Raw genomic sequence first — 27603 nt, 5'->3', positions numbered from 1 at the left:
TTGAGTGTAACATGCCCTTCTGGCCCCTCTATCATCAGGTGATGAGTGACTTTTCTAACTAAAGGAGTTAGTAGAGGAAACTGATTACAGTATATTCTGCAAACCACAGTGGTTCTCTCTCTGCCTAGCAGGCCAGGCCGGCCCCATGGTGGTGCCTGGAAATGCCCAGAGCTGTCCATGGCTGGGGGTATGAATCCAACTAATCCAATCAGGGTGTCTGAGCAAGCCATTTGCACACAAATTTAAAAACACATTCTCCAGATGGTTTTATCAGTAATAAAGCTGAAGTAAGATCTCTATTTGTGTGTCTCTTGGCTCTTAACTCTAAATTGGTTATGAACTTCAAAGGGAAGTAATAGGTGTTACATGTCGACTCCTAAGACCCTCACCCTTGCTGTTTCCACTGCTGGCTGGAAACAGAGGCTAAGTAATCTAGGGACACAAAAGAAAGCAAGCAAGAAATTAAGTGGACTAACATCTCTCACTTTTTATGATAAAACACCTTGTGTTTTACTTTTAAAGTTACTTGAATAAAAGATTTTTAAAGGATTGAGCATCACATAAATTTTCACACATACACACAGAAATCCTGAATAGATTCAGCTGTAGGAAATTATTCCTGTTTAAGGATAAAAAGATTGCCAGGATGGTTGGAGAGAATAAATAAATATCTTAAAGTGGTTCTAAAAGGTGGGAGATTCTAGAAGAACCAATCCCAGAGAAGAGACACACCACCACAGGGAATGTGGTGATACCTACCCTGCACACACACATGCACACACACACACACAATATACACAGACACACACACCACATACAGAGACACACACACGACATACACATCCATGCTCACACATACAAACACTATTCTGAACATCATTGATCATCTAAATCAAAAATCAATGATCAAGCTGCTATCATTTGCCTCTACTTCTCTTGTGAATAACAGTTGAATTAGTGACAGACTTAGAAAGAAATCCTTCCTAATCGGCAGTTACTAAGAATGGAGTATAGTTGGCAAAGTTGTGTTGATCACTTCTCCATGTCACATCACAGGGTGTAAGAATTTTCAAATGTCCAGTACTCCTATCTAAATGTTGTCTCTCTCATTGATGGGCCTGAAAAAAAACAAACATTTTTTTAAATGGTATAGCCACATTGGCAACTTTCTAAAAGTCCTAATTTTTTCTAGACAAATTGATAATTTATGCTACTTATTTTTAGTGTAACATTTCCTCAAATGATTAAAATGAAATCTAAACTATTTTCATCAGTTTTACCTCCGATTATTCTTTCTTTTGCTCTATTATTTCTTAGAGTTGTCAAGGGCAAATTAATTAGCAGCTGTTTTAATTAAGAATTCTGATTTTTCCTAATAAGTAATGGCAGCTTTATAATTAATATTTTAACCTGCATGCTGACCTACTAATTAGAATAGGAAATGACTTTTAGACAGGATCAGTTGGCACTAGACATCACCACGCACTTACACACACATGCTCAAATCAACCTTGGGTTGAGAGAACTTTAGGTGTTAGTTTATATAAAGCTTCCAGTAAGTTCATACTTTTTAAATGTAATGAGGATGGGGAAAGGAAAGAGTCCACTAAGAACTGACTCCAGATTTAGATTCATGCAATCCTGGGGTACGTATCTTCCTGAGTCTTTACGTTTTTGCTAAAACAGTCACCCCTGTTGGTCTAATTATAGTCCTCGATGAAAACAGAGCACAGGCCATAAATGGGAGTGCAATGCTCAAAAAATTACCCATGTGGAAAGAAATGGGTAAATTTGACTTTTCACTGGCTTCATCGCTAACAAAATCATGTACTTTTCACTGAGTGAAGGTTTGCAAATTTTGCCACAAGCAAAACACAGTTTATTGCATCCTGAGTAATGTCCCATGATAGAAAAATATTTCTACCTCAACTCAGTTTTTGTCTCACAAAATACTAAAACTTTATCAAGAGGTAAAATATCTAATCCCAAATTAACTTGTGTAGCAAGGAAGCTACAGGATAGAGCAGAGTTTCTACACTCTTCCATTAACTCCTCTGGAAATACGAAAGACAGGACACCTGGAAACTCCCAGAATGAACTAGGTACTGTCTTGGGGGAGTTTGGGGGCTTTCCATGCCCATGACAAAATGTAACATCTGGATCAGGAGACAGGAAACCAAATAACAAGTTCTCCTCTCAGCCCCAGATGAGTAATAACTGTAAGCCCATGCATACAACTTTAGAGTTTGCTCAGCAGAACTGCCCCTAGCAGTTGGCACTCATACATAGAAATTACTTTATAGAGATTTTGGCTAAGGCCTGACGGTGTTCAGAGCTCCTGATTGAGGTTGCGTAAACCCACCGAGTGTCCAAGAAGCATGACAGAACAGGCCCTCACATATTCTACCACTATACTGCAAAGTTCATGAAGACATAGGCAGGTCTTTTTTGTTGTTGCTGTCTTGTTTTGTTTTGTTTTTGTAGAGACAGGGTCTTGCTCTGCTGCCCAGGCTGGAATGTAATAGCACAATCACAGTTCACTGCAGCCTGGATCTCCTGGGCTCAAGCAATCCTCCTGCCTCAGCTTCCCAAGTAGTGTGGACTACAGGCATGCGCCCCCACACCCTAGCTTCCTAGCTTTTCTTTCTTTCTTTCTTCCTTCCTTTCTTTCTTCCTTCCTTCCTTCCTTCCTTTCTTTCTTTTCTTTCTTTTTCTTTCTCTCTCTTTCTTTTCTTTCTTTCTTTCTTTCTTTCTTTCTTTCTTTCTTTCTTTCTTTCTTTCTTTCCTTTCTTTCCTTCCTTCCTTCCTTCCTTCCTTCCTTCCTTCCTTCCTTCCTTCCTTCTTTTCTCTTTCTTCTTCTTCTTCTTTTTTTTTTTTTGCAGAGACCGGGTCTCACTATGTTGCCCAGGCTAGTCTCGAACTCCTGGTTTCAAGCGATCCTCGCAACTTGGCTTCCCAAAGCACTGGGATTACAGGTGTAAGCCACACAGTGCCTGGCCACATAGCCTGGTCTTGTTTATACACACATGTCCCCAAATGATGAGGAAACCCTGGCACATAACCCATAGTAGGTGTCCAATAAAGAGCTTCCATTTTGTTATATTTTTCTATGCATGTGTCTTTTTTTAAATTAATGAATCTTAGAGAGATTACATGCTTCCTGAACCTGAGAGAACTGACCCCATGTATTCTGGAGATTTGCCCGTCAAAGACTGGTCCCACTGAACAACCCAAGATTATCTTTCCAAAGAAGTTTTCAAATAATAAGTAACATCCCTGGTTTGATGGTTTGAACTGACCTCAGGACTCTATCTTGATCCTATGGACAATAAGCCAGATAACAACAGTACCCGAGTGTAACCTGAAGAGCCTCTTCTTAGGGAAGGGGTGTACCTGGGTGATGGCCATACTGCGTGCAGCCATAGCTCAAGCCATGTGCCTGAGGCTGTGCATGAGGGAGAGAAAGAATGTCCACTCCCAAAAGAACTGATTCAGGCATGAACAGAACCATTGCACATCCTCAGGAGGTTCTAGCAAACCTGCACATCCATGTCTCCACTTAGACAACACAAACAGAGTGAGAATGCCTTCCCAGAGCACAGCAGAAGTTCAACTGGCAACGACCAGGAGAATTTTCAGCTCATCCTTTAGAGAAAATGTAACTTCCATGGAGAGGACAGGAGAATCAGACAAAGACAAGCGGAGACTCTTTCTTTTCTGCACGTGCTGGTACCATTGTTAATCTAGGAAAGAAGGAAAGGAAAAGTTCCCCAAGGGTGGTTCATCACAAACAAATGAAGCACGTACTCTAATTCAAAGTAGAAGAGAGGGCTTCCCCTCCTGCTATTTTCTAAAGAAGAAAGAGTTAATATTCTCTGTCACCAAAAATTAGCAATGAGGAGTATTTGCCGTCATCAAAAAACTATTTGTGAACTCCCAAAAGGAGAAAAAAATCATGGAAGTAAAAGATAATATATATAATTAGTCCCGCCTTCCCCTCCCTTCAATATGGAAGATATTGATGTCCTTTTCCTTAATTAAAAACAAAGGAGGCCAGGTGCGGTGGCTCACGCCTGTAATCCCAGCACTTTGGGAGGCCGAGGTGGGCGGATCACAAGGTCAGGAGATCGAGACCCTCCTGGCTAACATGGTGAAACCCCATCTCTACTAAAAATACAAAAAATTAGCTGGGCATGGTGGCGGCACCTGTAGTCCCAGCTACCCAGGAGGCTGAAGCAGGAGAATGGCATGAACCCGGGAGGCAGAGCTTGCAGTGAGCCGAGATCGTGCCACTGCACTCCAGCCTGGGCGACAGAGCGAGACTCCATCTAAAAAATAATAATAATAAATAAATAAAAATAAACAAAAGAAATTAGTAAATCCAGTTTCTAACTATATCCAAAGTCAAAAAGTAAGCCAGTGTTGCTTTCAGGTAATTTTGAAAAACTACCTCATTTGTCAATTTGGATAAGGTTTAGTAACAGAGATCCTTAGCTCTCTAAGCCAGTCCAATTCAAGAACACCATGGAAAGCATCCTTGGACCCCAACAAGGTTAAATCTACAATTGAACTAGATAAATATTTGCCTAGACAAAAATCACATAATGAATGGCTTTTTGCCCTACTTTAATAACAGAGAAGAAGGTATCGTGAAAACCCAGCGATGCTCAAAACCCTCATGACTATGCTGATTTGTCATCATTTCTTCCCTATATCTAAGCCCATACCCTAAACATTACTTTCTACCAGGAAGTGTGACAGTTGTATTTCTAGTGATATACAAAAAGTATCTCTGCCATCATGAGAGAGAAAATGAACTTGGTGTCAAAGACATCCAAAGAAATATTTGATGCCCCAAGGACAACAAAAATATAAATTATTTCATAAATATATGATAGAGTGGTATGTAAGGAATCTGTCATCATTGGACAGCTCAGAATCACATAACTGAAGCTCAGACTGAATTTATGAGCTTAGCAGCCAAGAAGGAAACAGCAAAGAATTCATCAAGGTTTTTAATGATCATAATTTAAATAGTCACATCGCCTTTATATAAAGGAAAAAGTATATATTCAAGTTAGGAGAGATGAGGTTAATTTAGACTCTGATGTTTACTACAGGCTTGCCCCTGGAAGAGTCATTTAATAATGGCAAATGTTTAGTGAGAACTTCATATGTTTTAGGCACTGCTCTAATAACTGCATATATTAATATATGAAGTTATCAACCCTCAAGATAATCCTACAAGTAAATATTTAAAGTCAACCATCCAATCATCAAATGAAAAGTGAATGATATAAATAATGCCATTTAAAGTCAGAGATTGTTAGATGGGATTTTTTTTAATCCAATCTAATTGGATAAGGAAAATGTGGCACATATACACCATGGAATACTATGCAGCCACAAAAAAGAATGAGATCATGTCCTTTGCAGGGACATGGATGAAGCTGGGAGCCATCATTTTCAGCAAACTAACACAGCAACAGAAAACCAAACACCACATGTTCTCACTTACAAGTGGGAGTTGAACAACGAGAACACATGGACACAGGGAGGGGAACAACATACACCGGGGCCCATAGGGGGGTCAGGGACAAGCGGAGGGAGAACATTAGGACAAATACCTAATGCATGCAGGGCTTAAAGCCTAGATGTTGGGTTGATAGGTGCAGCAAAACACTATGGCACATGTATACCTATATAACAAACCTGCATATTCTGCACGTGTATCCCAGAACTTAGAGTAAAATAAAATAAAAAACTTTGAAAAAGCAAAATCCAACTAAATGTTGTCTAGAAGAAACTCACTTTGAACAAACAAAAACATACAGCTTAAAAGTAAATGTATGAAAAACGATATACTGTGCTAACACTGAAAAGAAAGCTTATTTGGTTATATTAATATCAGAAAATATAACTTTTAGAGCAATAACTATTGCCAAAAATACTTAATAGTAAAGAGAAAAATTCATCAAGAGACACATTATTTCCAAATAATAGGATTGAAATAATATAGAGTATGTTCTTTAACTGCGGTGGAATCAGAAATCAAAACTAGAAAATATCAAGAAAATCCTCAAATATTTGGAAATTAGGTAAAACACCAGAGGGTGGTGATGGGATCAAAGAAATCAAAATGGGAATATTTAAATACATTAAACAGAATGAACATTGGAACATGTCAAAGTTTGTGACATGAAACTAAAGCGGTGCATAGAGGAAATTTTTTAGCATTAATGCTTATATTAGAAAACAATAAACGTCTAAAATCAATGGCCTAACCTCCTACCTTAAGAAATTTGAAAAAAAATAGAAAAATTAAACACTGAATAATTAGAAGTAGAAAATAGTAAACATAAGAACAGAAACCAATAAGCTAAAACAAGCAAACAGAAAAAATAGAAAACACCAGCAAGTTAAATATCTAGTTATTTGTAAAGGACAATAAAATTAATAAAGCTCTAGTTACAGGTTTATGACTAACCTAGTTAGAGGTTAGTCATGAACCAAAAGAAAAAAGATATAAATTACCAATAGCAGAAATGAGGCATCAGTGCAGAGCCTATAGATATTAAAATAATAATAAAGAGTATTATGAACAGCTTTATGCTAATGAATTCAACACTTTTGATAAAATAGATAAATGACTTGGTATTTATAGACAAGGCACTCAAAAAATAGATAATAAGACATAACCTCTATAGTCTCAAAGGAAAACAAAAATAAAATTAATTTACTTTATAGTTAAAATTCTACTCATAAAGAAAATTCTAGGACCTACTAATTAATTCAAACAAACAATTAAGAAGAAATACTAATTCTGCACAAATTTTTCTAGAAAAGAGAAGATGCAGAACCACATCCTAATTGATATGAGGCCAGCATTGCCCTGATACCAAAACCAGACACAAACATCACATAAAAGGCACCACAAACTAATATCTCTTGTGAATATATACACAAAATCCTTAACAAATTATTAGCAAATCAGGTCCAGCAATATATAAAAGCTAATATATATCATGACCAAAGGGGGTTTATATTAGGAATTCAAGATTGGCTTGACATTCAAAAAGCAATCAATCTAATTTGCTGTATTAACAAACGGAAAAAAAAAAACAAAACTACATGATAATGTCAATAGATACAATCAAACAAAATCTTATAAAATTTCAGCACTCATCCATGATTTAAAAACTGCTAATTGCAAATAGAAGACAATTTCCTCAACTTAATAAATGACATTACATAACAGCTGTAGTTATTCTATTTAGTAGTCCTTACAGAATGACTGATTTTCCTTCCCCAAAAATAAAGAACAAGACAAAAATATTCTCACCACTTTTACTCAACGTTATAATGAATGGCCAGTGTAATAAGGCAAGTAAAAGAATTGAAATGCATATATGCTGGAAAGGAAGAAGTAAAACAATCTCTACTCAGAGACAACTTGACGATCTATCTGGTAAACCCAAATAATCTATCAAAAATCCACTAGAACCAATAAATGACTTTACAAAAGTCATGGGATACAAGGTCTACATCTAAAAATTATTTTATTCCTAAATACTGGCAATGAAAAATCAGAAAATAAAACTTTAAAGTAATACTGCTCATAAAATTATGAAATATGTAGTTAGAAATTAAACAGATATGCAAGACTGTATACTGAAAACTACAATGTATTGCTGAGATAAATTATTAAAGATCTATATAAATAGAGAGATACACTCAATTTTGTTAAGAGTGCAATTCTTTCTAAATTCATCTATATATTCAATGTAATTCCCATCAAAATTTTGGCAGATTTTTGGTAGAAATTGGCAAACTAATCCTAAAATGTACATGAAAATGCAAATGTCATCTAGAAGAGCCAAACCAATTTTGTAAAGAAAGAGAAAGTTGGAGGACTTACACTACCTAATACTCACCAGAAAGCCATATTGTCACAAGAAAATGTGATGTTGGCATACTGATTATTATGCAAAAGAACAGAATGTAGAGTTCAGAACTAGACCCGCATAAATAAGGTTAACTGCTATTCAACAAAGGTGACAAGACATTTCAATGGGGAAATAAACTTTTAACAAATTATACTGGAAGAGTTAGTTATCCACATGCAGAGAGAGACAGAGAGAAACATTAACTCTTACCTCACACATTATACATGAAAACTTATTTAAAATGGATCATAGACTTAAATAGAAGGGGTAAAACTATAAAATTTCTACTAAAAACATAGGAGAAAATCTTAATAATCTCAGATTAAGCATGTATTTTTAAAATAGGATGCAATGCAGTCTGAAAGAAAAAGTGGTAAATTGGAATTCAACAAAATTAAAATATTTTGCTCTGCAAGAGACACTATTGGGAAAGTAACGAGATAACCTACAAAATATCTAAATATATAAGAATGTATAAACACAACTCAATACTAAGAAGACAAACAACTCAGTTTTTAATGGGCAAAAGATGTGAATACTTCACCAAAAATAATATGCAGATGCAAAATAACCATATGAAAACCATGCTCTAAATTATTATTTATTGAGAATGGAAATTAAAAAACTAAAGTAAGACACTGATATACATACAGTAGAATGGTTGAAATTTAAAAATACAGCTGACCCTTGAACAACACAGGTTTGAATTGCACAGGTCCATTTATATGTGGATTTGTTTCAACTAAACATGGCATAAAAATAGTGTTCATGGGATGCAAAACTTGTGTATATGGGAGGCTGAATGTTTGTATCTGCTGGTTGCGCAGGGCCCACTGCAAGATTTGAACAAGCATTTATTTTGGAATGCATAGGGTCTTGGAACCAATCCCTGGTGGATACCAAGGGACAACTGCAATACCAAGTGTTGGTGCTGGTGGAAATCCAAAATGGTACAGAATTTTCACAGTAGTGTTTTTACTCACAATGGTCAAAAGCTGAAAACAATGCAAATTTCTACCAAATGGTAAATGGATAAATAATTTTTAAAATATCCATACAATGCAATACTACTCAGAATTTAAAATGAAGACAAGACTACTAAATAAATGCAACAGCATTGCCTCTCAAAAGAATTATGGTAAGTGAAGGAAGACAAACACAGAAGACTTCATACTATATGACTCTGTATTTGTAAAATTCTAGAACAGACAAAAATATATCAGTGGTGTATCAGTGGTTTTCAGGGGTCAGGAGTTGCAGGGAGAGAATTAATTGCAAACGGGCATAAAAGAACTATCTGAGGTGTCTGAAATGTTCTAGATCACGATTGTTGTGCTGATTACACTGCAGTAAATATTTGTCAAAAGTGGTCTATTTGTACAGTTAAAAGAGGTAAATCTTATACAAGCTGAGATATACAAATTGTATCTTAACAAATCTGACCCCCCCCCAAATGCTATGTGATTCTAATAATTATTATGAGTAGTTTTTTCTCTTCAATACTTTGCATTGGTTTTCAAACTTTCTACCATGTATATGAATTACTTTATAATCAGTAATACAAAAGAAAGTATTGCCTTAGTAATAGTAGTTAAAATAATAGAAAGGATAAAGTAAAGGAATTAAGGTGAGTCACAGAGACACACATCATATATGTGTGAAGAATTGAGAATGCGATTTCCATTCCTGAAAAAATACCATGATAGATGTTTGGATGGAGAAATCCTCCAATAAAGGACACATAGATGACAGATATAATAGTCAAGGAATGATTTTTAAAACTTTTCAAATACACGGGAAGTAAGAGAATAATCAGAAGCCAGCCAGGGGAGTGGGGAGGAACAGATAAAGAAAACGCAAACAAAGCAAGCATGAATTTAGAGAAATGAATAAGGTCTGAAGACTGAAGCTTTCATTAGGACATTGTTAATCTCTGAAGCTCTGGGATCTATGTTTAAATATGCCACAGCTTCTCCAAAAATATGAAACAATGCTTAGATCTCTAAGAATAATATGAGGCTAGGTCAGGAATTTTTCAAATAGCCAGGAGTCCTCAAGGAGAATACCCTCAGATGGGTGCAAGTCATTTGATGAAAGTCATTTTATGCAACCAAAGTTTCAATTCACCAGAAATATATAAAAAGCCTAAACTTCTATACATATAATAACATTCACAATATGTTAAGCAAAAATTATCAGAATGTAGAGAAATCCTCTGTCACATGAGAACTTTCAGGATATCCCTCCTAGAACTTGATAAATCAAGCAAGTAAAAATCAGAAAAGATACAGAACACAACATAACAACAAAATTAGTAAATTTGAGCTCATGTACATGTACATGACAAGTACACTCAATAAATAAAGAATATACATCCTTTTCAAGCATCCATGAAACATTTATGAAAGTTGACTCTGTAATAAGCCATAATGATGTCTCAATAAATGCCACAGAATTGGTATCATACAGATTGCATTTTCTGTCTGCTTGGAACACAATTAGGATAAAATTCATTATTAAAAATATAACATTAAAATGTGTATATACACATATATATTTAGGAATTTTTAAACACAACAGAATATCTTGTGGGTCAAATAAGAAATAAAAATATAAATGCTTAAAACTGAATGATGACAAAAATACTATTTATGAAATCTGTGAGATGCATTTAAAATTATATTTCTACCCAAACAAAAATAAATCATTCTACCAAAAAAGGTAACTGCACTCATGTGTTTGTCACAGCCCTATTCACAATAGCAGAGATATGGAATCTACCCAGGTGCCCATCAATGGTGGACTGAATAAAGAAAATGTGGTACGTATACACCATGGAATACTATGCAGCCATAAAACAGAATAAAATCCTGTCCTTTGCAGCAACACGGATGCAGCTGGAGACCGTTATCCTAAGCAAATTAACAAAGAAACAGAAAACCAAATATCACATATTTTCATTTATAAGTAGGGGCTAAATCTTAAGTACACACAGACATAAAGATGGAGGCAATAAACACTGGGGACTACAAGAATGGTGAGTGGGAGAGAATGGCAAGGGCTGAAGAACTTTCTATTAAATACTAGGCTCACTATTTGGGTGACGGATTCAACAGAAGCCCAAACCTCAGCATCATGCAATATGTCCTTGCAACAAACCTGCACATATACCCCCAGAGTCTAAAATGTAAATGACAATTTTAAAAGGTAAAATTATACCTGGAGGGTTACGGCCTTACACATATATATTTGAAAAGAAGGACTGAAAATAAGCTAAGTGTATCAGTTAAAAATTTAGAGGAAGAAAAAAACTATTGGAATACACCCAAAGAAGCTAGAAGAAAGAGAAGCATAAGGGGGAGAAATTAATGTCATAGAAAAGGATATTTTTAATGGCCAAAAGTTAGTTTGTTGAACAGACAAACACAGTTGTCAACTTTGGCAAGGTATATCAAGAAAACATATGGGAAGTGGCAAATGAACAATATTGGGAGTGAAAGGGGGATACTGGTTACTTATGGAGAAAGAAAAAATACAGAGATAGAGACATTCAGTGAGAGAGTTGAAGAAGCAGGGAGGAGAAAAAAGAGGAGAGGGTAGGTGAAGAGGGAGTCAAAGAGGGAAAGGAAGTGAGAAAAAGGGAAAAGCAGCACAGAGGAAGAGAAAGACACAGACACAGACAGAGCCCCAGACACCTAGAGCAAGGGAGATGGTAAGTGACAGGGGCTAAGAAACAGGCTAGTGGTGGTTTCTGTTTTCAAGGCTCATCTGGTGCAAGAAGGAAATTATAATTGAGCTGCTAAACTATATACAAGAGTTCTTAATTTCTTCATCGCTCGTCTCATGTGGAAATCTACACTCATCCTCTCTTTCCTGAGAACAATTCTCAAAGCGTAGGATGGGGACCCACAGGGATAGCTAGATTTTTCTAAGGAGTGTACAAAGTTGAAACAATTTTTGTAATCATCCTAAGACATTATTTGCCTTGTCTCACTCATCTTCATCCTCTCACCAGGGTACAGAGGAGTTTTTCAGAAGCTCCACGGTGTATGATGATATCGTTTCTCTTTTGATAAATGGAACATGTGCTTGTGAATTCTGATCCTTCACATTTTTCTCTGTGTTAATTTATACTATGTTAAATACAGATGACTGTGACCCACATACACACAAGCTCAGGTAACCCACCTGACCAGACATGTCCCCTACTGACTGGGCAGCACTCCTGTGTACTTTTTGTTCATGATTGTAGAAGTGCCCTAAGGCACTGCAGTGGCTCTTTTCACAGACTGGACTCCACTCTATTCTTTCCCAAACCCACACTCGCTCCACTGCACAATGTGTAGGTCCTGCTCCACACGCAGCCGGACTCTAATATATGTCATTGACTCCACAAAATTACACCCCATTAGCAGGTGAGATGCACTGACCACAGTGAAGAGGTAGATTGAACCCAGATCTCCACAGGAGCTTTCTTCCAAACTCCCCTGTGAAGTTCTTGAAATTAAAATCATTTCATTTTGTCAAAGTTCCGTTTCATCGCTTCCAAAAAACAGCCTCCATTCACCTGGGTCCAGGTGCTTCTGCTGGGGGGGGTGTCTATCACAGACCTGTCCTGTCACCTCGCCATATTTGACTCCCAACTCCACTGCCTTTGCCAGCCAGACCAGCAGTCCTCTCAGCGGTTTTGTCCCCCAGTCCCTTGGCAGTTGCCAAGTCACACTGCTTTCTAACACACCAACCCCCTAAAATTCTCCATCCATGCAAGAAGCCTAATTAGTTAGATTCATAGAGAATAACCACCCTTTTCCTAAAACCCCTGCTAATGTATTGACCTGACCTAACTCCTCCTCCCACAGGGAGGAAGATGGAGGGCAGGAGGGAGTGAGGAGGGAGGGAAGGAAAAAGAAAGAAGTAAAGGAGAGTGGAAGGGGTGTTAAGGGAGGGGAGGAGAATACAGAGATCCAGAAAAAGCAACTGTGGCAGCACCCTGTGTCTGCTCACACCTCAAGCATCTTTGGGGTAGATTCTCACAGTTAACAACCAAGGAACAGAAATCATCAGTCAGTGCATCATTAAATGTATCCGTATTTACACACTCTATTCTCTACCCATTGCTTTGTTTGCTTAATTATCCTCATTAGGAATTATTAGCAAATCCAAACAATTTACAAAGCAGCCATTAGGCTGGTAACTACAGCAAACATCAGCACAACCAGGGAGTCCCCGGTGGAGATAGAGACCTGTTAAATCAGCCATTCTACCGAAAACAGAAATGACAATGAGGAGGTAATCTACCTGAGAGGTCATGCCCTCTTCCCCTGTTTGTTATTTGTTCTGGGCCCCTGGGTAAGGTGTGTGTTTGTTTACTTGAGTGTAACCACATCAGACTGAGTTTGAGTTCCCTACCCTTCTGGAAAAGCAGGTACAGTGGCTTGATCTGTAGTGAATAGGGCTTGGATTAAAACTCCAGGAAACCCTGGCCTATCAAATGCAGAATCTTCTACTTGTAAATCACCATGACTTCTAAAAAACTGCAGGTGTCATGGAGAGATCTAGTGAAACTGTAGATAAATGCAATTGAGTTCAATTTTAAATAGGATAATTATTTGTATGGGAAATTGTTCCCATTGATGTATTAGATTAACTTATAATTGATAAAGACAGACCGACAATAGGAACCATTAGCAGTAGAGTATGCAGTGTGTGAGTTCTCTAGTCCTGGAACCCCTGAGGGATAGTGTTTAAGACATCAGATGCTGAGTTAAGGGGGCTCCTGGAATCAGCAACATGTCCCTCCCAAAGAAAGGAAAATAAGCTTGTTGTACCTAGTTTATCAAGAGCCCCACCCCTCACTATTCTAGTGTCTTAGGAAAATACAATATAGCCACAGTCCCTGCCACCAGAAAGAGTGTATGCACATCACCATTAAACAAGGAAACAGTGTTATGGTTAAAGGCTACATGTGTAGTCAAGACAACAGTTACTATAATTGAGAAGGGACACATTTTGGGGCTAGAGTTAAAGGGAAAGATGATTTTGAAACCTGGTGCTTGATCAAGATCTGAACAGGCGAGAACAGAATGGGTAGGACCAAGAAACCAGAGAACTCCCAGTGATAGGATTTTTGCAAAACATCTACAGGCCACCATCTAACTTGCTGGTGGGTTGCAGGGTGAGGGGTCAGGAAAGACTAAACAAACAAGATTGTCAAATGCGTAATGTGAGATGCAAAGGAGATGTATGAAAGCATGAAGTGCTCAATAAATGACAAGCACTTCAGTACAGCTGAACCTCAAAACTTGGAAAGAAAACACTGTTGCAGTATGCAGCTGAACCTCAAAACTTGGGGAGAAAACTGGAGGAGTGTGCAATGAAGCTGGAAAAGTAGCCTTGGAGAGTAGCCTCAAAGCATCAAATCCTGAAGGTCCATGAGTGCTGTGCTCAGATATCCCATTATGCTGAAACTTCCACAAAGACAGAGCTTGCTTCAGGGAAAATTCACAGGCAACAAAAACAGAATGTCAGCTTGGACCACTCCTTTTCCGGAAAGCCTCCTTGCCCCCTGCACCCCATTATACCTCTATTTCACCATGAAGACAAATGAAGTAAAGAAAAATATGGTATCAGAGCACAGCATACAGATAGCCTGCATGTGCAGTGGTGTTTGCTGTGCCCTGGATTTGAGAGGCAGCGTGTTTAAAGCATAATCAGGACTGGATCTTTGTGATAACAGAACAGTAGCAGTGACATAGACATCCAAATCAATTTTGTGGATATGGAAAGAGGAATGGAGAGAAGGAGAAGAGAGAGTTGACAGAGATCACATGTTCAAGTTTAACTGGATTCCAAAGGCATTTGGGATGTGCTCTGGAATTATCAGATTGCAGGGGCATGATCAAAACCAGCATGAACAATATGATCCTGGATTCTGTTTGTAGAATAAATTGGAAGGCAGAGGGCAGCTAGGAGCCATATGGTGCTTTCAGCTAGGCCTGAGGTGGCTGTGGCTGAGAGGGAGGGAGAGAATGAGCTAGAAAATGTCAAGAAGTGTTTGATAAAAGATGAACTGTGAGGGACAAGAATAAGGAGAAAGAGGCCAAAAATAAATCCAAGTTTGAAAGACTGAAACAACCCTTTGATACGTTCGATAAGGGACAAGGTGAGGTTTTTAACCATCGGGTGCTGGCCCAACAATTAAAATATACAAAATCAAATCACCCTTTATGTGGAAGAGCACAAGGTGTACCCCAAGTATAAAGTGCGACTCCTCAGCTGCCCACATGCAGCAAGTTCAGCAAACCCTCATGTCTAGCACGGGGCTGCAGCCTTTCATCAACAGAGCTCATCTCCACAGCCATCCAGGCCCCACTTCTCAAGCCTGATTCAGCCCTTGCACCTTTATGAGCCCAGGAACACACAGATCATCCTCAGCAATCATTCTGGTTCAGGCTGGATATCTACCAAGGGTGCTGTCTGCTCAGAATTTAAAATCACTGTTTTATCACTTTTTTCTACAGTTTTTTGGGATCTGTCATCCAAAAGATCAATTATCCCCCCAATTTTGGGCTATGATGAATAAAGTGGCTGTGATCATTTACATTTAAGTCTGCAGACATTTGTTCTGTTAGATTTCTGGTAAAAGAGTGACATCTGATTTACTTCTTTATATAGAGATCCTGCCTGCCTGCTTGCCTGTCTTCCTTCCTTCCCCTCCTTCTCCTCCTTCCCCTCCTTTATCTCTTTTTCTTCCTTTCTTTCTAATAGGATCTCACTCTGTTGCCCAGGCTGGAGTGTAGTGGCACAATCATAGCTCACTGCAGTCTCAACCTCCTAGGCTCTCGCCTCAGCCTCCTGAATAGCTAGCACTACACATGCACCCTGTCATGCCTGGCTAAATTTTTGTTTTTGTAGAGTTGGAGTCTCACTATTTTGCCCAGCTGGTCTCAAACTCCTGGCCTCAAGAGATCTTCCCACCTCAGTCTCCCAAGGTTCTGGGATTATAGGTGTGAGCCACCATGACCAGTCTATATGGACTTTTTTTTTTTAACAAAAAGTAGTTTTAGTCCCACAGCAACACTGAGAAAAAAAGTACAGAGAATTCTCATCTACCCTCTACCCCTCCCCCAACATGCCCAACCTCCATTATCAACATCCCCCACCAGAGTGGTGCATTTGTTACAACTGATGTACCTACACTGACACATTGTCCTCACCCCGAGTCCATGGTTTACCCATAGTTTACATTAGGTTCACTCTTGGTGTGTACATGCTATGGATTCTGATAAATGGGTAGTGATATGTATCTACCATTACAATATCATACGGAACATTTCCTCCGCCCTAAAACTCCCCTGTGATCTGACTATTCATGCCTGCTTCCTCACTAAACCCTGGCAATCACCGACTCTTTTACTGCTTCTACAGTTTTGCCTTTTCCAGGATGTCATACTTGGAATCACACAGTGCACAGCCTTATCAGATTGGCTTCCTTCACTTAGTATTATGCATTTAGGTTCCCTCCGTGTCTTTTTGTGGCTAATTTCTTTGCATCACTGAATAATATTCCATCTCTGGATATACCACAATGTGTTTATCCCCTCACCTCCTGAAGGATATCTCAGTTGCTTCTAAGACTTGGCGATTCTTTAAAAAGCTGCTGTAATCATCCATGTGCAGGTTTTTGTATGGACATAAGTTTTCAACTCATTCAAGTACATGCTAAAGAGATTACTGCATCGTATGGCAAGAGTGTGTAGTTTTGTAAGAAACTGCCAAACCGTCTTTCAAAACAGCTGTACCATTTTCATTCCAACCAGCAGTGAATGAGAGTTCCTGTTATTCTACTTCCTCCCCAGCACCTGGTGTTGCCAGTGTTTAGAGTTTTGGTGATTCTAATAGGCGTGTTGTGGCATCTCACTGTTGTTTTAATTTACAATTCCTTAATGGGATATGATGTGGAGCATCTTCTCGATTTCTCACTTGCCATCTGTATATCTCCTTTGGTGTAGTATCTGTTCAAATGTTTTGCCCATTTTCAAATCACAGTGTTTACTTTCTTATTGTTGAATTTTAAGAGTTCTTTGCTTATTTTGGATAAAGTCCTTTATCAGATAGATCTTTTGCAACTATTTACTCCAAATCTTTGGCTTATTTTTCTGACAGGCTGTTCAGCAGAGCAGAAGTTTTTAAATAAAGTCCAGCCTATCAATTATTTCTTTCAAGGATCATGCTTTTGGTGTTGAATCTAAAAATTCATAGCCATAGTGTAGGTCACCTAGATTTTCTCCCGTTATCTTCTAGGAGTTTTATTAAGCTTGCTCTTTACATTTAAGTCTATAATCCATTTTGAGTGCATTTTTTGTGAAGAGCGTAAAGCCTATATCTAGATTTATTTTTATGCATATGGATGTCCAAGTGTTCCAGCTCCATTTGTTGAAAAGACTATCTTTGCTCCATTATGTTGCTTTTGTTTCTTTACCCAAGATCAGTTGATGATATTTATGGTCTATTTCTGAGATCTTTATTTTGTTTCATTGATTTACTGGTCATTCATTTAACAACACCACTTTGTCTTGATTACTGTTGCGGGAAGTCAGGGACCCCGAATGGAAGGACTGGCTGAAGCCATAGCAGAAGAACAGAAATTGTGAAGATTTCATGGACATTTATTAGTTCCCCAAATTAATACTTTTATAATTTCTTATGCCTGTCTTTACTGCAATCTCTGAACATAAATTGTGAAGATTTCATGGACACTTATCACTTCCCCAATCAATACTCTTGTGATTTCCTATGCCTGTCTTTCCTTTAATCTCTTAATCCCATCATCTTCCTAAGCTGAGGATGAATGTCACCTCAGGACCCTGTGATGATTGTGTTAACTGCACAAATTGTTTAAACAATATGAAATCTGGGCACCTTGAAAAAAGAACAGGATAACAGCAATGTTCAGGGAACAAGGGAGATAACCATTAGGTCTGGCTGCCTGAGAGCCAGGCAGAACAGAGCCATATTTCTCTTCTTTCAAAAGCAAATAGGAGAAATATCACTGAATTCTTTTTTTCAGCAAGGAACATCCCTGAGAAGGAGACTGCGTTCCCAAGGGGAGGTCTCTAAAATGGCCAGTTTGGGACTGTCTGTCTTTTACGGTTGTTGATAAGGGATGAAATAAGCCCCCATCTCCCGAAGCGCTCCTAGGATTATTGGGACAAGGAAATTCCCGCCTCATAAATTTTGGTCAGACCGGTTGTCTGCTCTCAAGCCCTGTCTCCTGATAAGATGTTATCAATGACAATGCATGCCCAAAACTTCATTAGCAATTTTAATTTTGCCCCGGTCCTGTGATCTCACCCTGCCTCCATTTGCCTTGTGATATTTTATTACCTTGTGAAGCATGGGATCTCTGTGACCCACACCCTATTCATACACTCCCTCCCCTTTTGAAATCACTAATAAAAACTTGCTGGTTTTGTGGCTTGGGGGGCATCAGGGAAACTGCCGACATGTGATGTCTCCCCCGGACACCCAGCTTTAAAATTTCTCTCTTTTGTACTCTTTCCCTTTATTTCTCAGACCAGCCAACACTTAGGGAAAGTAGAAAAGGACTCATGTTAAAATATCGGGGGCTGAATTTCCCCCAATAATTACTTAGCTTTACAGGAAGTCTTGAAGTCAAGCATTGTCAGACCTCCACTATTGTTCTTCTCCCTCAGTAACATTTTGCTAATTCTAGATCTTCAACTCCCCATATAAACTTTAATATTAGTTGTACATACCCAAAAAAATTTTTACTGGGATTTTGATTGGGATTGTGTTGACTCTATACCTCAAGTTGGGAAAAGTGACAGCTTGACAATATTGAGCCTTTAAATCGATGAACATGGAATATCTCTCAATTTATTTATTTCTTCCAGATTTTGATCATTTTCTTCATATAGATATTGTACACATTTTGTTAGATTTATACCTAGGTATTTTATATTTGGAAGTGCTAATGAAAATGATTTTGTGTTTTCAGTTTGAAATTTTACTTGTTCATTGATGGCATATAGGAAAATAATTAACTTTTGTATATAACTTTGCATCCTACAACCTTGCTATAATCAAGGAGTATTTTGTTGATTCTTTCAGATTTTCTACCTAGATTATCATGTGTTCTTCAAACAAAGACAGTTTTATTTTTTCCCAATCAGTACACCTCTTATTTTATTTTATTATTGTATTAGCTCAACTTCCCAAAAGTGTTGAAAAGGAGTGATGAGAAAAGAACATCCCTGCCTGTTACCTGATCTTAGCAGGAAAGCGTCTAGTTTCTCATCATTAAGTGTGTTGTTAGTTATAGGTTTTTTTGTAGATGTCTTTTTCCAAGTTGAAGATTTACCATGAATGAATGTAGAATTTTGCAAATGCTTTTTCTGGTTCTATTTATATGATCATGCAGTTTTTCTTGTTTAGCCTGTTGAGATGGATTACTTAAATTGATTTTGGATTGTTAAACCAGCCTTACCGATGTGGGATAAATCCTAGTTGGTCATGGTATATAATTCTTTTCATAATTGTTGGATAAAATTTGCTAATATTTTGTTGAGAATTTTCTCATCTATGTTCATGAGAGATATTGGTTTTTAGCTTCCTTTTCTTGTAATGTCTTTGGTTTAATTTTAGATAGATGCTGACCTCATAGAGGTCTTTTTAAAAAAAAAACAAAATAGCTTTTTATTTCATTGATTTTTCTCTATCAATTTTCTGTTTTCAATTTCATTGATTTCTTCTCCAATTTTTATTATTTATTTTCTTCAGCTTACTTTGGATTTAATTTGCTCTTCTTTTTCTAGTTTCTAAAGTGGAAGCTTAGATTATTGATTTTAGATCTTTCTTGTCTTCTAATATATGCATTCAATGCTATAAATTTCCTCTGCTTTTCCTTTAAACAGTATTTTTGCTGTATTCCACAAATTTTAATCAGGTGTATGGTTATGTAGTTCAATTTTTAAAATTTCTTTTGAAATGTCTTTGAACCATGTGTTATTTAGAATTATGTTGCTTAATCTTCACGCATTTGGGGATTATTGTTATAGTTGTATTTATATCTACCATATATCTACCATATCTTTCTATCTTTGCTTTCAACTGTTTCTTCCTTTCATGGCTTTAACTGACCATTTTCTATGATTCCATTTTCGCTCTTTTCTTAGCATATTGGTTACACTTCTTTTTTACATTTTTTGTGGTTGCCCTGCAGTTTCCAACATATACTTACAACTAACGCAAATCCACTTACAAATAGTACAATATGACTTTACAAGTAGGGCAGATATCTTTGTTAAACAACTTTGATTTTAGGTTCAGGGGTATAACAAAATATTACTAATTCCTCTCTCCTGTCCCTTGTACCATTGCAGTCATTCACTGCACTTATACATAAGCTATAATCACTAAATTCAGTGTTGCTATCACAATTTTGAACAAACTGTTATCTGTTAGATAAACAGAATTTTTAAAGGTAAAAACTTCCATTTTACCATCACTTACTACTTGTCTAACCTTGTGCATTCATTTATGTAGATCTGAGATTCCTTGACCTACATCACATTTCTTCTTTCTAAAGAACTTTCCTTAACATTTCTTGTAAGACAGGTCTACTGGTAACAAATTCCATTAATTTTTGTTGGTTTGAGAAAGTCTTTCTCCCTAACTTTTGAAGGATAATTTCACAGGATACAGAATTCTAGGTTGAAGGATTTTCCTCTCAGTACTTTTTATTCCACTCTCTTCTTGCTTGTGTGGTTTCTGAAAAGACAGCTGCAGTTTGCATCTTTATTCCTCTATAAGTAAGGTTTATTTTTCCCTCCTCTGGTTTCTTTCAAAGATTTATTTTTTTATCCTTGGTTTCCTGCAGTTTAGATATGATATGCCTTAGATGTGGTTTTTTTTTTTTTTTTTTGGCTTTTATCCTGTTTGTTGTTCTCTGAGCTTCCTGAATCTGTGGTTTTGTGTCACATATTAATTTAGAAAAATTCTCATTCATCATTGCTTTGAATATTTCTTCTATTCCTTTCTCTCTTTCCTCTCCTTCTGGGGTTCCACTATGCATACTTACATCTTTTATAGTTGTCCCACTGTTCTTGGATATTCTGTTCCTTTTTTATTCAGTCTTTTTCCCTTTGCTTTCATTTTTGGAAGTTTCTCTTGAAATATACTCAAGCTCCCGATTCTTTCCTCACCCACATCCAGTCTGCTAATGAGGCTTCAACACCATGCTTCATTTTTGTTAGTTTCTTGAACTCTAGAATTTTTATTTGATTCTTTCTTAGACTTTCCATTTCTCTGCTTATATTACTGATCTGTTCTTGCAAATTGTCTATTTTTTCCATTATCACTCTTACCATATTAGTCATAGTTGTTTAAAATTACCAATCTGATAATTCTAATATACCTGCCATATCTGAATATAGTTCTGCCAGCTAGCTCTGTTTCTTGAAACTTTTTGTTGTTTTGGGCTTTTTGTTTGCTTGTTTGTTTTAGGGTTTCTTTTTTTCCTCTTACAATGTTTTTTAATTTTTTGTTAGAAATTAGACATGATATACTAGGTAAAAGGGAGTCTGGGCTGGGCACAGTGGCTTCTGCTGGTAATTCCAGCAAGTTGAGTGGCTGAGATGGGAGGATGGCTTGAGGCTAGGAGTTTGAGAACAGCCTGGGCAACATAACAAGACCCTGTCTCTACAAAAAAATAAAAATAAAAATATTAGCCAGGCATAGTGGTACACACTTCTGGTTCCAGCTACAAAGAGGACTGAGGCAGGAGGATCACTTGGGTCCAGAAGTTCAAGGCTGCAGTAAGCTATGATAGTGCCATTGCATTCCTGCCTGGGGGACAAAGCAAGATCCTATCAATTTTTTTTCTTTTTTTTCTTTACTTTTTAAAAATTATTATACTTTAAGTTCCAGGGTACATGTGCACAACGTGCAGATTTCTTACATAGGTATACATGTGCCATGTTGGTTTGCTGCACCCTCAACTCATTATTTACATTAGGTATTTCTCCTAATGCTATCCCTCCCCCAGCTCCCACCTCCCAACCTGTCCTGGTGTGTGATGTTCCCCACCATGTGTCCAAGTGTTCTCATTGTTCAATTCCCACCTATAAGTGAGAACATGTGGTGTTTGGTTTTCTGTCCTTGTGATAGTTTGCTGAGAATGATGGTTTCCAGCTTCATCCATGTCCCTGCAAAGGACATGAACTTATCCTTTTTTATGGCTGCATGGTATTCCGTGATATATATGTGCCACATTTTCTTAATCTGGTCTATCATTGATGGACATTTTGGTTGGTTCCAAGTCTTTGCTATTGTGAATAGTGCCAAAATAAACATACGTGTGCATGTGTCTTTATAGTAGCATGATTTACAATCCTTTGGGTATATACCCAGTAATGAGATTGCTGGGTCAAATGGTATTTCTAGTTCTAGATCCTTGAGGAATCACCACACTGTCTTCCACAATGGTTGAACTAATTTACACTCCCACCAACAGTGTAAAAACATTCCTATTTCTCCATATCCTCTCCAGCATCTGTTGTTTCCTGACTTTTTAATGACCACCATTCTAACTGGTGTGAGATGGTATCTCATTGTGGTTTTGATTTGCATTTCTCTGGTGACCAGTGATGATAAGCATTTTTTCATGTGTCTGTTGGCTGCATAAATGTCTTTTTTTGAGAAGTGTCTGTTCATATCCTTCGTGCACTTTTTGAAGGCGTTGTTTTTTTCTTGTAAACTTGTTTAAGTTCTTTGCAGATTCTGGATATCAGCCCTTTGTCAGATGGGTAGATTACAAAAATGTTTTCCCATTCTGTAGGTTGCCTGTTCACTCTGATGGTTGCTGTGCAGAGGCTCTTTAGTTTAATTAGATCCCATTTGTCTATTTTGGCTTTTGGTGCCACTGGTTTTGGTGTTTTAGGCATGAAGTCCTTGCCCATGCCTATCGGCTGAATGGCATTGCGGCTAGGTTTTCTTCTAGAGTTTTTATGGTTTTAGGTCTAACATTTAAGTCCTTAATCCATCTTGAATTAATTTTTGTAAAAGGTGTAAGGAAGGGATCCAGTTTCAGCTTTTTACATATTGTTAGCCAGTTTTCCCAGCACCATTTATTAAATAGGGGATCCTTTCCCCATTGCTTTTTTTGGTCAGGTTTTTCAAAGATCAGATGGTTGTAGATGTGTGGTGTTATTTCTGAGGGCTTTTTTCTGTTCCATTGGTCTATATCTCTGTTTTGGTACCAGTACCATGCTGTTTTGGTTACTGTAGCCTTGTAGTATAGTTTGAAGTCAGGCAGCATGATGCCTCCAGCTTTGTTCTTTTTGCTTAGGATTTTCTTGGCAATATGGGCTCTTTTTTGGTTCCATATGAACTTTAAAGTAGTTTTCTCCAATTCTGTGAAGAAAGTCATTGGTAGCTTGATGGCGACAGCATTGTATCTATAAATTACCTTGGGCAGTATGGCCATTTTCATGATACTGATTCTTCCTACCCATGCGCATGGAATGTTCCTCCATTTGTTTGTGTCCTCTATCGTTGAGCAGTGCTTTGCAGTTCTCCTTGAAGAGGCCCTTCACATTCCTTGTAAGTTGGATTCCTAGGTATTTTATTCTCTTTGTAGCAATTGTGAATGGGAGTTCACTCATGATTTGGCTCTCTGTTTGTCTGTTATTGGTGTATAGGAATGCCTGTGATTTTTGCACATTGATTTTGTATCCTGAGACTTTGCTGAAGTTGCTTATCAGCTTAAGGAGATTTTGGGCTGAGAGAATGGGGGTTTGTAAATATACAATCATGTCACCTGCAAAAAGGGACAATTTGACTTCCTCTTTTCCTAATTGAATACTCTTTATTTCTTTCTCTTGCCTGACTGCCCTGGCCAGAACTTCCAACACAATGTTGAATAGGAGTGGTGAGAGAGGGCATCTTTGTCTTGTGCTGGTTTTCAAAGGGAATGCTTCCAGTTTTTGCCCATTCAGTATCATATTGGCTGTGGGTTTGTCATAGATAGCTCTTATTTTTTTGAGATACGTTCCATCAACACCTAGTTTATTCCTATTTAAGGAAGTCTGGTAATGAGGCATGTAATGACGTAGTAGTAAGGGGCAGAGGGAAGGAAAGCGCTGTGTAGTTTTATGATTAGGTTAAGGTGAGCCTGTGCCCCTGGTCTGTGGGTTTTACCAGTGTTTCTCAGTTTTCTCCCCACTTATGTGAGACAGGATTGCTAGAAGGGGCTGGAAATAGGAATTTGCCTTCCCTCAGGTTGGTTAGGCACTGGGAAGATAGTTTCTCCTGTGGGCAGGCCTTTTCAAGAACAGACATTTCTGACATATTTCAAAATGGTTACTTTTTCTTCTCTGCTGGAAGAATGAGAGGATTTTTCTCAGACAGTCACTGTGAGAACTTAGAAGAGCTGAGCTCCTAGAGGTGAAACTCACAAAATTGCAAGGATTGGAGGGTGCCCCTATGACTGGGCCCCCTGGAGTTCTTAACTCTCAGACTTGTCCACACTGAGCCTTCAGCAATTCACTAATTACAGTTCAGGTTTCCATGCCCTCGTGCTTGTTTCCCCGGATGTTTCTGCTTGTGGCTCTCCACTCTGGCAGGTTGTAATTCTCTGTATTTTCCTGTCTGTCTCTCCAATCCAAGATGCAGAGGCCTGCCCTACGTCCTCCCTTGTCTGAAGGTTCTACAAAGAGTTTTTGATTTTCAGTTTGTTCTGCTTTCTACTTGGTATTAGGATGGGGCTATGGCATGACTTCCAAGCTTCTTATATACCAGACTGGAAATCAGAGGTCTGATTTATTTTCAGAATGATTTTTCTTAAGGCCCTTCATAATTTTCCTGCTATAACCTTATTAAAGATCAAGATTGAAATTTGACATTAAAGAATATTCTTTTCAGTACCTGTTCATTTATTTTTGAGATCCATTGGGCAAAAGATACTGTTCTATTTTAACTCCTATTTAGGCCTACAAGATTTTGCTTCACAATTTTTAAACCTAAACAGAAACAACTTTCCCTTCACTTTAGGCTAGAATTGTCTGTATTGCAATTTCTGCAGAAGTAGAGCCAAGCCTTCATTTATCAAAGTTTAAGTTCCTATGGTGAAATCAGGGGGTATAAGCTTTCTATCTTTAATACTATTCTCCTACAACATTATTGATAATTTTTCTATAAATGACTACTAGGTTTTAATAAGAACCAAACAATTAACACCTTCTTATAAAAATATAATAATTTCTAAACAAAGGTTTTTGAATATACTTAAAAATAACACAATTTCATTTTTCTGTGCAATCAAAATAATAGATGGTGAGTAAAACTGGATATTGTATATCAAGATTATCCAACAAAAAACAGACAGATAATACTAAACTAAATTAATTAAAATCACTGGAAATGCAAATGGCAATATTTTTAAAGAGTTTGATTTGGTTACCTCTGAAAAGAACTTCTATAAATACAGACAAATCTCTTGGGTTATACTACATTATAAAATAGAAGCAGTGTTCTCAATTGTCAACATTTACCAATATGTAGTTTAAAAGACTATATCCAGAGTAAAATGTGTCCACTTTCAGAAACCCACACAGAACTATGTACTGGATAATGGATCTTTTTCCCATAGATACCAAGACAGCTCACGTTCATCCTCAGGATTAACGTATCAGGAAGAATTACAGGCACTTGTTTCTGTCCAGCCTCTTGGATCTGAACATTGTCCTTTTTTTTTAAATGTACTTGAGGGAATACTTCAGAGAGAGTAAGACTCCTGTGCCTCAAGGATGATATTATTTTTTAAAAGGTTTTTCTTAATGTTAGTTTTAGATACTGAACTCTTTCCATATCAAAAATTCCTGGATTCTATTTTCTTTTGAAAAAGTTACGAATTGTGTCAATGCTCCATGGAGAAGTGTACGCAAATAGCTATCAATCATGCAGCTCCTAAAATCATACCTTACCCTGGACCAATGATTTTTAACCATACTTTAATTATGGTACCCTTAAAGAGCCTTTTCAGAGATTTTGTTTTTCCTAATTGCAACCCCGCACAATCCATAACATTTGAACGCTGGTGATGTGCTCTGTAGCAGCGCTGTGTGTTGTGGACCCCTGGAAGCCTACGCACCATTGAGTATTTGATATTTTTTTTGCCCCATCCTCAAGGAGCAGTTGTTGGTCCTTAGGAGTAAGTCGCCCCTGCTGAGAATGCATGCTCTCGATAATGCTGCTTCACATTGGTCATTGTGGAATATTTTTATAAAAGAGAGGATCCATTTCCAGCTTCTTTTCTGCAGGAAGAGAACCTGTGGTTATGTCTTACTCCCCCATTTTGTACAATCAACTGCTGAGAGAAGGTCAGAGATAACTGTCCACCATGTTAATTTCCCCAGGACTAGGGCAACAGTGAGGGGGAAAATGGAGACTTTTCTCTGGTCATGCTCCTGAATTTTGTTTCAGTTCAGAAAACTTCATATAATTGGGTCCTCAGAGGCTGTAGCTGGATATAAAACTCATGGAAGGGCCAGGCGCAGTGGCTCAACGCCTTTAATCCCAGCACTTTGGGAGGACAAGGTGGGCGGATTGCGAGGTCAGGAGATTGAGACCATCCTGGCTAACGCGATGAAATGACATCTCTACTAAAAATACAAAAAAATTAGCTGGGCATGGTGGCGTGTGCCTGTAATTCCAGCTACTCAGGAGGCTGAGGCAGGAGAATCGCTTGAACCCGGTAGGCAGAGGTTGCAGTGAGCTGAGATTGCACCATTGCATTCCAGCCTGGGCAACAGAGGAGACTCAGTCAAAAGAAAAAAAAAAAAAAAAAAACACACACACCTCATGGAAGAGGTTGGCCTAAGGCTAGGCCACTAGTTTTGGGCCTAACCCAGACCCCAAACTCACAAATATAAACCTAAGAGGGCAAAGCATATTCCGAGGCTGACAGAAACATGCGTTAAATATTTTATCTCAGGTAGAGGTTGGTGCTGACCCAATACATTGATTACAATGGAAACTGCTCAGGGAAATGAAGTTGTTTCTGCCTTTCCCAACCCATACCAACTCACCCTTCCCATGCCACCTACACATTTAATCTCCTCTTTGTTTTCCTGAAAACCTGACAACCACATGGTTTCTACTGTTAAAGTTAAGATTTTTCACCTTCAGTGATGATGGCTTCCGTTGAGGGCTAGCCATTTCCTGTCCTGAGATCACTATGTATTCTCCCACGCCCAGAGCTCTGGAAACAACTATGACTAGAGACACAGAGAATGACTCACCCACTTAGGTAGAGTAGATTAAGGCTTCTACCTCCTTCCCAGGGGATTTGGGAGCTACACCACCACTGAGTTTATACTATTAAATAAAAAATATCACACTCATCCCACAGCTATGATAAGAAAAAGATGTGTAAGGAAAACCAACCTCTATGTAAATAGTATCACCAACAAAAAGAGGATTAGATTTTAGCTGCAACAATAATCAATGGTGTCAAAAAAGTCACATTTTACATTTCACTTCCACGTATTTCACCTCATAACTAGATTTCAAAGTTCTACAATGTAATTCTATCACTTGTAATTGCCTATCGAAAGCCAACCCAAGAGGTCATACC

General features: G+C 37.8%; 1 long non-coding RNA gene across 4 annotated transcripts in view; it reads right to left on the bottom strand.

The window, feature by feature from the left end:
- Positions 1-917: 917 nt before the first annotated feature.
- LOC738506 (uncharacterized) overlaps positions 918-27603 on the bottom strand; it is a 122899-nt gene continuing 96213 nt past the window's right edge. For 2 of the 4 annotated variants that reach the window (XR_010146851.1, XR_010146853.1), the window contains 2 exons: positions 26119-26281; positions 918-1118 (listed from right to left, as the gene is read on the bottom strand). This is a non-coding gene — a long non-coding RNA (uncharacterized LOC738506). Of the gene's footprint in view, positions 1119-2797; positions 3744-26118; positions 26282-27603 lie in introns of those variants that run through there. The other 2 variants (XR_010146854.1, XR_010146852.1) reach the window with 2 other exon arrangements.

This window comes from Pan troglodytes, chromosome 8, assembly GCF_028858775.2.
Source record: "Pan troglodytes isolate AG18354 chromosome 8, NHGRI_mPanTro3-v2.0_pri, whole genome shotgun sequence".
Taxonomy (NCBI): Eukaryota; Metazoa; Chordata; class Mammalia; order Primates; family Hominidae; genus Pan; species Pan troglodytes.
This window is presented reverse-complemented; position numbering and strand designations above follow the sequence as displayed.